Source organism: Hyposmocoma kahamanoa, unplaced genomic scaffold (assembly GCF_003589595.1).
Source record: "Hyposmocoma kahamanoa isolate Upper Pololo Valley unplaced genomic scaffold, ASM358959v1 93, whole genome shotgun sequence".
Lineage (NCBI taxonomy): Eukaryota > Metazoa > Arthropoda > Insecta > Lepidoptera > Cosmopterigidae > Hyposmocoma > Hyposmocoma kahamanoa.
Window position 1 is genome coordinate 17,296,437 of NW_020654810.1, and position 13,591 is coordinate 17,310,027.

The following is a 13,591-nucleotide window of genomic DNA, read 5'->3' on the forward strand; positions in this document are numbered from 1 at the left end:
TTATCGAATTCACCGCGTCAAGTGCTCCACGAAATATACCATCCTGCGCCATACAAAACCGCAAAAAGAAATCCGCTACATCCAGTCTAGCCAAGGAATGGAATTGGATTTCATATACGTGATTAGCCAGTACGTAACACAAATATCGACACTGTCACGTCGATAACGTTCCGTCTCTAGCATATTAGTGAGAATCGATTTTTTTATAGGCCTATTCTATGTACGGATATGACATGAATGTGTGTTTTATCTGTGTATTTGTAAAAATAAGCTAGTATTCTCAAACTTTTGTTTCTTTTGTTTCACCATAGTGACACAACTCAATATTGCATTTGAACTCAAATGCAATCAAATCCTGTTCGGTTATAGTACTTATTACGGAGGTAATATGCTTTCTATGTGTGATACTTGGAGTTTAAGTTAATACAATCTGCCAATTGTGATATTTGGTAATACCGAACTAAAAAGTTGAATTGGTTGGAAGTTGGTACATTTTATATAATCTTTATCAAAGATCCTCGTCTTTCCAATATTTTGCTTCGTTATCCATCTTATGAAAAAGGAAGGTTTTAACTTAGTAACCGAACACAAGAAATATCTTTATTCCGGAAACTTGGTTATTGAAGATCTCCTTTTATCCCAATATTATAATCTTGAGTCAAATTATTGCTGCTATAGTATATGTATGGTATACTTAGTAGTACGTCTATGTAGATCATCACCATCAACCGCTTTATATATCCCACTACTGGGCATGGATCTCCTCTAAACAGATGGTGAGGGAACCGCCCAGTGGGAGAACGTTTTCTGCACAATCGAAAGGTCAACGGTTGGAACCCCTGTCTCGGCGTGTAATAATAATAATAATAATAACTTTTATATTTATTTTATTGAATATCGTCATAGTTTTACTACCATGATATTTATACGTTTTTTGTAAAAATACTCCATTAGTTTCTTATTATTAAAGATATAAATTCCTTCGATCTGACAGTGTAGATCGAAGAAATTTTTCTTTGTGTTTGTTCGGTCTTTTTGTCAACAATAATAATAACTCTTTTATTTCTAAAAGAAAAATATCTCTATTACGTTAGTAAAGAAAACTTAGAAGAAGTAATTTAATTCAAGAACAACATAATTCAATTACAAATTGTCATGCGCGCTTAATTTATTCTATCCAAAATTTTAAAATAGGAAAAACAAATCTTCCAGCAATAGCATTTAGAATGCTGTTGAGACAGCTTCTCTCGACTCAACAGTGAGACAATCTTTTTCCGCAATGTATGCAATAAATGCCTTAGTAGTCAACGTTTATTTGTGAATGTTTTAGGTAACACTAGCTAATGATGAAGCAAAACATCATGATAAAATTCACACGTCGAGGAAGGTTCGAAATTGCCAAGATATTTGTTTTCCTTGATCATGATAATTATCTATTACGTGGAGCGCACTATAAATTTCCGGAAAAAAATACTATAAATAGTCAGAAATGAATTTATTGTTTCTCAAAATATTCACCGTTAGCGTTAATGCACTTTTTCGTACGAATGAACCAATTTTGAAAACACTTATGCCACTCCTCCGTGACAATATCTGAATTATATTTTTCATACTCTTCGACAGTCTCTTCAGGTGATGAAAATCATTGACTGCGTAACTGGTTCTTAATTTTTGGAAATAAATAAAAGTCACAAGGTGTCAGGTCGGGACTGTACGCGGGATGGCTCATAAGGTCAACGTTGTTCATCTTCAAAAATTCATTTGTCTATCTGGCCGTGTGAGAACTGGCATTATTGTGGTGCAAGATGATACGGCGTTTTACGGTTATTTTCACGAAGTTTGTCAATAACTTCCGGCAAACAACCATTTGTTTGCCGGAAGTTATTGACAAACTTCGAATCGTTGTACCGTGAATGGTGATTGGTACACGACCATTCGTGTACCAATCACTATTCACGGTACAACGATTCTCCAAAGCTTTAGTAGGCACGTGTCCAGTTTTATTAAAAAAAGAAGCAATCATCCGCTTAGAGGCACTTTGCACGCGCGCAACCTTGGTTGGTTTCGGCTCATCTCGAAAGACCCAGACGCTCGATTGCTACTTTGTTTTGGGATCGTTACTATAAATCCACGTTTCATCACCTGTTACTATGTCCCACATCAAATTTGACGCCTCTTCGTTGAATCTGGTAAGCATGGCATTGCACCAAGTGACGCGATCCGTTTTTTGAGCCTCAGTCAAATCGTGTGGGATCCACCGAAAGCACAGCTTTTTCACACCCAAATGTTTGTGTAAGATTGATTGTATTTGACTCATGCCTATGCCTAAAAATGTCCGAATCTCATGGTATGTCACATGCCTGTCTGTTTCGATCATACGGCGCACAGAATCGATGGTTTTGTTGTTCACAGCAGTGGTCGTCCGACCATCACAAAATTCGTCACTGAGATTCACAGGACCGCGTTTGAATTCTGAAAACCAACTATAAATAGTCGTCTTGCATGGTGCTTTATCGCCAAAAGCAATTTGAAGCCGAGCGAAGCTCCGCTGAGCTGTTAAATTACACTTGAAATCGTAGAAAATGATATTACAAAAATTTTCACGAGTTACATCCATGGTGATGTAGACAACCAATTTCTAAAATGACGCCACAATGTAAAAACCGCTGTCGCTTGTTTATATCATTTATTTTATATTTTATTCACCTGAATGAAACAAACTGTATTCTGCATGCCAAAGAGCTCCATTTTCAAATGTTGTAATTACTTTTTAAATATTGTTTATGTAAGTGGTCAGTTTTATTAACTGCCTCCGTGGCCGAACGGTTACCATGCCGGACTGCCACGCAGAGGTCCCAGGTTCGATTCCTGGGCCGGGAGAAATATTTGTATGGCCTACATTTATTTCTCTCGTGAGTTTGGGTGTAATTTGTGGTTGTCTATGTGTGTGTCCATGGCACCCGCGACACAGGGTTTCCCTAGTGCGGGGCTATGTTGAGTGTGAAAAAAAAAGTTCCGGAAACTTATAGTGCGCCCTATGTTTATGTCCGATAATAATAATTATCCATATTGATTCATAGTTTTGACTAAAAATCATTACCAGGGAGAATATTTTGTACCGCGACATTTTTTAACCGACTTCAAAAAAAGAGGAGGTTCTCAACTCGAATGTATGTTTTCCTTTTTTTTTGTACATATGTTACGCGACAACTCAACATTTGTGAACCGATTTTGATGTTTTTTTTGTTGAAAAGAGAGTACAGTCAAGAGCACGTCAAGCTTGACACTTTGTACTTTGGACCGTTCTTATCGTCAGCGGCATACAGTTGGATTTAAATCTTAAGTGTCAAACTTGACGTGCTCTTGACCCTGGACCTCGGTTGTGGTCCCATTTAGATTTGAAGAAAATATTCCACTTCTAAGGGTGGCAAACTAGCAGACGAATCTGGTTTCGCGCAATTTCCGGTAACCGATCTCAATAAAACTTGGCAAATAGATGTAATTTCCCGAAATTTTAAGGTCGGTTTTTTTAGATTAACCACATGGCACAAATATGTTAGCGGTAGCATTCTGTTGTTCCAATTAATTTATTTATCAAGATAATTATAAGTTCGAAACCTCTTCACAACCCTTGAATATGGGTGAATGGTCTATTTACATACTAACAAACAATTAAGTGAATAAGACTAAGGCCGCAATTCATAAACATACATAAACGGGCGCAGTGGCAGTGCCGCTAAGAGCTTTATATTTGAAGCTCTGAGTGGCATTGGAACTGTTATGGACAGGGGTGTAAGTACGATTACCGCCAGGTACACGACTTGTTTGTCACTAGGTATTATAAAAAAACAATAAACAATGCCTACTTGCAATATTTTTATTGAATATCATGATGTTTTAACTGTCTCCGTGGCCGAACGGTTACCAGTGGTCCCGGGTTCGATTCCAGTGCCAGGAGAAATATTTGTATGGCCTACTTTTGTTTCTCTCGTGAGTTTGGGTGTAATTTGTGGTTGTCTATGTCTGTGTCCATGACACCCGCGATACGGGTTTCCCTAGTGCGGGTTTATAAGTGTGTTCGCGTTATTGATTTTTAATACAATGATATTCGTCTGTGTTTTGTGAAAATATACCGCTATTTGATATAAAGAACGAACAAATTGAAATAAAAATTCCTTCGACCAGACTGAACTCGAACCAGTGATTGTTGCCTCAACGTGGCAATGTGGCAATGGGGTCGAAGGCATCTTTCTTTGCGTTTGTTAGATCTTTGCATTAATAATACCTACTTGTTTACCGAAAATTATTACAACAGTATACTAAGTACGATTAATTTACTTTGCAAATTGTTGTTCTATAACCTGCGAAGTATTGCTAGCAATAAAAACAGAGGGTTGCTGTGGAAAAGCTTTAAGACCAACATGAAAATTTCACCTATTAACTAGCTTTTCTTTGTGTAAAACATTTTTGTTTAGGGCGCGCTGTCGAACTCGTTTGTTTATATTGCTCCGGTTTATGGGAAATAATTTTTTATTTTGTCGGATAATTAGTCTACGTGTTGGACCTCGGCCATCGATTTTTCATGTTTATTTCTTCAGTTGCTTTGTGCTGGCAGTAGCAGCCGGAAATTGCATCGTCGTGAACATTGAGCTTCTAAAGTAACATACACATGACATACGGCATTTTGCTTTGGGGTAATGCCGCCGATATCAATAGAATCTTTGTCCTGCAGAAACGTGCAGTTAGGGCAATTTACAATCTGGGCCCCAAAGTATCTTTGAGAGATAAGTTTAAGGAAATTAACATTCTTACACTAGCCTCACAATACATTTATGAAAATATAATTTATGTTAAAAGGAATAGTAATTTCTTTATGAAAAATAGTGACAGACATAACATTAATACGAGGAATAAAAATAAACTAGCTTTTCTTGATAGTCGTCTTCACAAAGTCAAACAATCATTTAAGGGGCAATGTATACGCTTCTATAACAAGATTCCGGTTGATATACAAAATTTGCCTTTCACGAGGTTTAAAACTATAGTGAAACAAAAACTTTATACTAAAGGTTATTATACAACTTCTGCGTACTTGGATGACAAAAATCCGTGGTAGTAACCCGTTTAGCTCATGGAGGTAGTCTCAATCTGATGTTTCAAATAAAAAAATATTGTAAATGTTATTTACAAAGAGCAACCCCTAGAGTTTCTTGCTCATTCTTCTCAGGGGAATCTGCCTTACGAATGAGCGGTAGAGTTTAACCATTGTGACGATTTCAAGTGTAATAATGCTTACCTATGAAATAAAGATTATTTTGATTTTGATTTTTGATTTTGATAACTTTCAACAAATTCCTTTTTTAAATAAATTCAATAAAGCAACGCTTAATACGTTTTTTATATACTAGTTCTTTTTTATACGTAAAATTTAGTACCACGTGAAGAAATAATTACCCGTGGTCCACACAGGTGAATCAGGCAGGTGGTCCATGGCCAAGAAGCGGTAATTTTTTCCTAAGACATTAACGCTATAATTGTTATTTTTTAATTTCTTCCCTAAAAAGTTTAAACCATACAGCCAAGTCATGGTGAATTTTTCTTTCGTTAGTTTTAAATAATTAGGTATACTTGAAGCGCCAAGCTTTTTGTCCATTACTTATTTTACAGGCATTAAGTCTTCGGTGGGTCCTCATATCAAAGCGGGGCGAGTCAATTCAGTGTGTATAGAGTTTTATAGTAATTCAATGTATCGTTTACTTTGTAATGAATATTGCGTCACAAAAATAAGTAAATAGGACTTTATCACATACCTATATCTATAACTTAAAAACGATAAGACAGTAAAGGCGTCTTCCCATTATCCGTGATTATTCACTTCGCACAATCTCTAGTGGCGGATTTGTAGTCTTGGCCGTCCCAGGCCTCATCCAGGCCATGTAGTCAGTACCAGTATCCGTTCAATAGTTTTTTTAGTCTATCGCGATCAGACAGACAGACAGACGTAGTGATGTAGTAATTATACAATACATTATAGATATGTAACATGTCTATATTTTATACATAAAATGTACGAAAGTGGTTTAGGAAGATTATTGGTCTACGATGCGGTGCAATACGGCCCTCCATAGTGTGCGTGAGCCTTTAGAATATTTAGGTATTTTGAGTTATTTCTAGTTATCATCAGTGAATTTTTGGCCGCCTAAAATCTGGCCGCCCTAGGATCGGGCCTTCTGGGCCTTAGGGCAAACCCGCCACTAACAAACTCGCACCCGCTACCCGCACACAATGGGACGAGGTTCAATGGCATGGAAAAAAGTAATAGAAGTGCGTTAAGCCTACGGAAGAAAAAAACAAGTGCCTTTAAGTCTCGATTACCATCAGAACCGCTTTCGCCAAAACTCACACATTCATAATTTGAAACACTATGAAATCTTGATAATGATTGGTCTTAGTTTCAAATTTAATAAGGAATATCAAATTCTAGACTGTTAATATAATTTAAACTTTACCCCGTTGGCATATCTTTGAAAGTTTAATATCATCAATACCTATTATTACATGGTACGTTGTTTTCATTTCATATTGAAATTTCAATCAATGTGCTGCCATCTAGTAGTTAATAGCTGAACGACGATTAATTTGAGATGTTTACTAGTTCTCCAAAAAGAAGTAATCATATTCTTTCCTTTCTTTACTTTCTTTACTTTCTTTACTTTCGTTTTTTGTACCTAACGAAAAAGGATTACGATACACAGATTTTTTTTATTAGATAGATAAAATAAGACTTAATGATGATACGGAACACCTCAATAGATAATACAATTTTTGCAGTCCAAAGTAGCGAAATAAGGCATTTTCTATGATTTGCGAGGTTTTGCGCTAGATGATTGACACATGTACAAAACGAAAATAGCGGATTGAGTTACGTTTGCCGAACCCCGCGAACTGTTGGTACCACGCAAACTAAGCACTTCTACTGTATTTTTTGTTTTATGGTCTATGGTAACGCAGACACGTCTCCAGCGATCCATGGACCAATGCATAGCGAACAATGGGTGGGACCGGTGCGTGATAATGAGTTTAATTTTACATTGGTTTAATTATTATTAATATGAAAGTGTGGGGGTAGTATGTGGCTGTCATTCGCTGTGCGAGGAAATCTGTAAAATCACCCTTGAACCGTCGGATGTCTCTTAAATATTGTTACAAATTATTTAATTTGGTTTCATTTATTATTTTTTTAGGTACTACTCCAGTGGATTTTTAGAGACCGTTTCATTTAAAACAAGGCGTTTCTTTTTTTTACAACAGTCGATTTTGAGTATAATAATTCAAACAGTATAACTAACAGATATCTGTCCTATAATGTTTAAGGCATGTCGAGTTTAATTAAAAGACTGGCTACTAAATTTAAGAAACACTAAAAAACCTACAAAGAAACGGAGAAATGTACCTACTATAAAAATGCAATCGCCTGAAATATTAGCTTAAAAAAAATGGTCTGAGAAATAAAATAGAAAAGAAGATCGGAGAAACAAGGCGTTATTAAAAAATCTGAAATTGCTAGAGTGTCAAGAAAAGTAGCAATATTGGACTATTTCCCGGTTCTCATAAAACACTTTAATGAGAGAGAAAATTATGTTTCTTGGCAGCGATATCCTTCAAAGAAGACTTTGCAATCGAGCCAACTTAATTACGTTCAGGTTGGCCATCAAACAACACCCTAACTGCCTACCTCCAAAACGCTATTCGAAATATACTTATGTAGAAATTCGGCACGCACAAACGTATGTTAAAAGCGATTGAATGTCAAAGGGAACGGTAAACTTCTCAATTACATTTAGATTATTGTGTTTACTTCAACTGGATTTTGCGATATTTCCAATTATAGATATAGCATTATTATATAGGTGTTTTAATGTATCAAGTTATCTATAATTATATATAGAGAGATAATACATGTGTGTATAAAGTATGAAAAGAGACCCAATTAATTTCCCATGCTAACTTTACTAATATGTAAATTTTGCATTGTTTTCGATGTGGTCCGGTTGAATTATAATGCGTATACACTCATAGCCCCGTACTAGGGAAACCCTGTATCGCGGATGCCATGGACACATAATGAACCCGGGACCTCTGCGTGGCAGTCCAGCGTGGTAACCGTTCGTTTACAGAGGCAGTTTTAATAGAGACAGATACAAAATGGACACAGTGTCAATGTCACAGGTATGATTATTTTATCTATAAAGAAAAAGATAAATGCACCAAGACTTGGCTCCTTGGGTCCACGAAGCACTTCTAATGTATTAATATGTTGTTTTTTCCATTCTGTCCGTAAAGAAAAAGGCAAAGGTTTGACACCATACACCATTGCCTTTTCCTTTATGGAAAGAATGGAAAAAACAACATAATTTAGAAGTGCTTAGTGGACGTCGTACGTGTGCCATCAGTAGATTTTTTGGACAGCGTTAATAAGCGTTAATCGTTCGTCCTCCTTCTGCTATTGCTTATAGATGGCAGCACAGTGAATGAAATTTCAACATAAAATCAAATCATCGACATCAATCAGTTGACATATTGTTGAAAGTTCATGAAAACTGGGTATTGTAAGTTTTTTTTAACTTTTAACAATATAACAACTGGGTAAAGTTTAAATTACATCAGCAGTCCAGAACTTGTTACACCTTTTTAAATAAGAAACTGCGACTAATCATTATCTGATTTAATCGTGTTTAATATTACGACAGTTTGTGCGTTTGAGTTTTGGCGACATCCGTTCTGATAGTAATCGGGGCTTAAAGGCCCTCCCATTATTTTTTTCTTCTGTGATCTATGTTGTCTTAAAACTAAAACCATCAAAAAATAGCAGTTTTTTTTCGCTTTAATAAACAAAATTTGATTACCTTATGCAATTAAACACATACCCCTTACCATATTATATACGTTTAAGTAGCATTAGAGCTTTTTGTGAAAGAGTTTTTCCGGGGAGTATTGTCACCATACTTACAAAGTATGAAGTTCTACTTGTAAAAATGACAAATACCATACTTGAATCATTCTTTTGTTAACCGTTTTTGTATTAACGACTACTACACCACCACCCCATCAATCAACAGCAAAATTGACAAATCAAGTAGGACTCAGCATTAAACTCAACAATAGTACTCACCTTTAACATCATAATTAAAGTAAACTGGTATTAAAACCCTATCATATACAAACGTTACACGGTAAAAACAGATTACTTAGAAAAAGACAATTTTTTTTATGAAGACAAATTTATTAAATCCAACAAAACGATCCTCTCCCTATAGACGCTAGAGAATAATTACTTGATAATAGAAAAAAAACTTCTCAAAAGTGTATTTTAGTTAATAGATAGAAATATTTAATCCAAGAGCAAATTAATTTACTTCAAGTCATAAAGCCACTCTAGATTTAACAAAATATTTATTAGTTATTAGAAATGTCCGATTTTAGAGGTAGAGGTACTTAATTATTTGATTGAAGATTTATGTTTTCTAATATCAAAAAGGGTCAATTTACAGGGTTATGGACCCAACAGTATGTGTCACTGGCTGTTAGAGGTGGGTGATAAATAACGTCACGATGAAAAAATCACGATGGTCCGTCGTCAAACAGTATCACCGTGACTCGTTCCGAACGAACGACGATACGTTCCAAAGTCACATAGGTGTTCCTCCGTTCCAATAGCTATCCCCGTCATTCACATCACGACATAGGTATTTGATACAATGCGCGATCTCCGTTCCGTGGTGACTGAGCGCGCCACTCGTTGTAGTTCTCTTCAAATCGGGCCATTTCGACGATGGGAGTGAATGAAATAGGATGACTTTCTTTGCTCACTCACAAGGGTCGTAGGTGCTTATTACTACTAGAAAGGGCAGGTGAAAAAAATGTGCAGCAGTTATTATAAACCTATTTATGAACAAAGTAAAATATTTTTGTATATTTGTTTTATTATAGGAAGAGTTGGTATTTTATATTTATGTATAATCTACTTTGTGTATTCTACTAGAAATATAATTACATTACATTTTATTGCTATTTTTAACAATCCAAAGATTCGCATTAAATAAGTAAAAACAAAATTACATTAAATACAAAATAAATTTTTTGAATGGAATTGAAACTTATTACAAAGGGAGCAAAAACTTAAATCATTCTATAAAAAACGGCTATAAGTATAATAAAGAAGCCGCTGGCTAAAACCGTATATCGTGATGTAAGTTATAGGCGTGACAAAATCACGATGATTTATCACTGTGATTTTTTTGGAACCGGAACGACAGTCACGGCGATAGGAATGTAACGCTATTCCCCATGTCTACTGGCTGTTCAGTGCCAAACCTTAAAGTAGCAGAAATAGGACGGAATCTTCTTCAGTGACGTATAAATGCTACAACGGCAGAAAGAACTAATATTTTAAAATATATGAGATGACTTATACTATTGAAGTTAACAAAACGATAGCGCGTTTCAGAGTACAACTAATGCCATCTAGCAGTGGCGTGATGGAACTAATTGTATGTTAAAGTTGTGCTTATTACAAGTGTAGTTTGATTTCATGCTGAAACCAAATTTCTTAAATTATGACTACAAATAACACCCTAACAAACTAGAGATACTACGTATTGTTTCTTTGGATAAATGACTGTTTACGATTTTTATGCTTACAAGCACAAGTAAAAGTAACCGTTACCGCGTGTGCCTTCGGCGACAATGACTATGAAAACGCAACGAAATGTTGCTTTAAAAATATACTCTAGAATTTAGAACATTTACCTGAATAGCAAACTTCTTCTTTTTTTGTTTAAGAATATGTTTTCATAAAATACACCCAAGAAATTTTGAATTCATTTAAGATTATTTAAATTTGATGTAAAAGGTAAAAATTTCTTGATTTAAGTAATGTCCAATTAATTGATTAGAAATACGTTCACTTCAAGATTTTATTTAATTTCTAATTAAATAAAATCTTGAAGTGAACAGTAGAACACTTTAATTTCTAATTAAATAAAATTTTGAAGTGAACGTATTTGTCTAAAAGTTAAATAAAGTTAAGAGAAAATTGTATTAGAAAGAGATAAGCAGTCTTTTTGTAATGACAATATTTTATTACTTTTAATAAATATTTTTTCAGAATTAGCAATTATTTTTGCTATTAAAAAACATCAATTGCACTAATTTTTTTGCTTAGGTATCTAGATATTTATTCCAGGCCACATGACACAGAATATAAACCTTAAGGACTAACGTACATGCAATATAATAAAACACTATTTCTAACTAATTGCACTTGTCGGCGACGTGTGGGGCAATCTGCTTAACAATAAAATGAAACTAGATAAGATATTAAAAAAATGGATTAGACGGGGATGTAGATGTCGTTTCACCGATCCTAGATATGTTAATAATTGAATTTCACAAAAAATGTCGATTGCATTATAATAATAATAAATTTGTTTCTTTCATAAACTTACAGACTTTGACATTGACAGTGTTAACTTGCAATGTTGCATTTAGGACTAGATATCGGGTCTAAACTAAATAAATAATTACCTGTATTTGAGACGCAAGCGCTCTTCTGTGAATAGAAGAACATGTAACAGTTTTAAAATGTAACATTGTCTTCCAAAGTAGACCTCTGGGACTTTTAAGTTTCAATTTAAAATTTCTTATAATTAACCGACTTTAAAAAAAGGAGATTCGACTTTTTTTGTATGTATTTGGTTTGTAACTTGGTTTGTAAACCGATTTTGATGTTCTTTTTTTATATAAAATATAAGTGCGCATTTGACCTCCATCTGACCTGATGAAAGTGACTAAGAGGTCGACGATGGAGTAAGCACACCTAAATAATGTCTATTCACTGTCACCTTGAAAAGGCCCAAGTTATAACGTTCAACAAGTCTGCCGGCAGGGAATTCCACTCCATAGCCGTTAGCCATATAAATGTGGAAGCGTAACGCTTCGTGCGAATCTTTGAAATATCCACAACATAGGGGTGGAACCCAAGCCTACGCATAGTCCCCCGGTGATGAAAGGGAAAGGCGAAATGAAATCGTGTAATTCAATGTAATGTTGGAAAGAGGGTACCTCGGTAGTGTTCCCATTTAAATTTGAAGAAAATATTCCATCTCTAAGGGTGGCAAACTAGGGGATGAATCTGGTTTCGCGCACTTTCCGGTAACCGATTTCAATAAAACTTGGCAAAAGGGATGTAATTCCACGAACTTTTGGCGTCTGTTTTTTTAGTACTCTGTACTGATGTTATTTAGTTATAATTTTTGGTGTGATAGCGACGTCCCTGCGAGTAGAGTGGAAATGATTTCATGTGTGTAGGAGGATGTGTGGGTTAGAAGAAAAAAAACTACCGTATAAAACTTAATAAGTTCTCGGTTTCGTCATAGGCCAGTTTACGAATATACTCCACTACTCTATGTTTACATTATCTTTTATTGAAATTAGCTATGATAATTGAGCCTTTAAAACCATAGTTAAATAATATAGCTAGTATTAAACATAATGTATAATTAAGGAACTAAAATAAATACATTTTATGATTCAAATTACCTTCGCTATACACTTAATTTTTCTCGGCTTGTGGCTACATATTTATTCTTTTTAATAGAAATGCAAAATTAGATACTGAAGTTAAAATAAAAATAAAACCGCCATTCGATAATTATTCATCTTCACTTGTTCATTTTCTCAAGTAGATGTTGACTAGCAAGTAGGTAATAAATTTTAATATGACAACGATCGTTTCCTTTGACGATTACTTCACGACGCAGCTGTTTCGACAGACTCTTGATAGGCCATTATAGCGTTCCTCGCCATATCACCTTTATCAAAATGATATGCAAACTTGACATATAGCTTTAATCTTAAATATGCTTTTTACTGATGATAATAAGAAAGAACGCGACATTGTCTCACGTGAGAATGAAAACAACGTGAAACATTTTTGACCTAGGCAAATTAAGGGTCTATACAACCTCAAATGATTGTGGTTGATTCCGCATAACAGTGAAAGTGTTCAATCAATAACTTTGGAAAAAAATAAATAGTAAAATTGGGGATGTACACTGATTACGATATACGGTATGAAAACACGATTTCCGAAAATCACGATAGGAAAAAAGAAACACAAGCTTACTTCGAAATTTTTAAGAAAATCGCTGTATTATAATAGTTTTTTGTTATGCAAGGCTGCAAAGTTGTTGTTTGCCGCAAGTGCTTGTATTGAAACCTGAGCAAACGAAGGAAGCTAAGATTGAAATATAGATTCCTGAGCGTAGCGAGAACTTCAAGGCACGAGACGCAAAACAAGTTTGCTGCCGAGCAAAACACACAACTTTTCACCTCACTATAGCGAAATAGCAGATGAAAGTAAAACAGTTGAACTAAAAAACCTTTTTTAATGAAAAAAATAAGTTTGTCTTCGGATGCGTTCTGAATTATTATTCTTTTCTCATAAATTTTTATTCTCGCTTGTTCTTTTATTTTGTGTAATTAAGTGATTATTGAAATTATTTGAGTTCTTCGAATTAAAATAATTTAA

The 13,591-nt window shown here is 34.8% G+C and overlaps 1 protein-coding gene across 1 annotated transcript in view; it reads left to right on the forward strand.

Moving 5' to 3' along the window:
* The window catches only part of LOC113237221 (ras-related protein Rab-37-like), a 75,309-nt gene that overhangs the window by 48,709 nt on the left and 13,009 nt on the right, over nucleotides 1-13,591 (forward strand). The window lies entirely within an intron of this gene.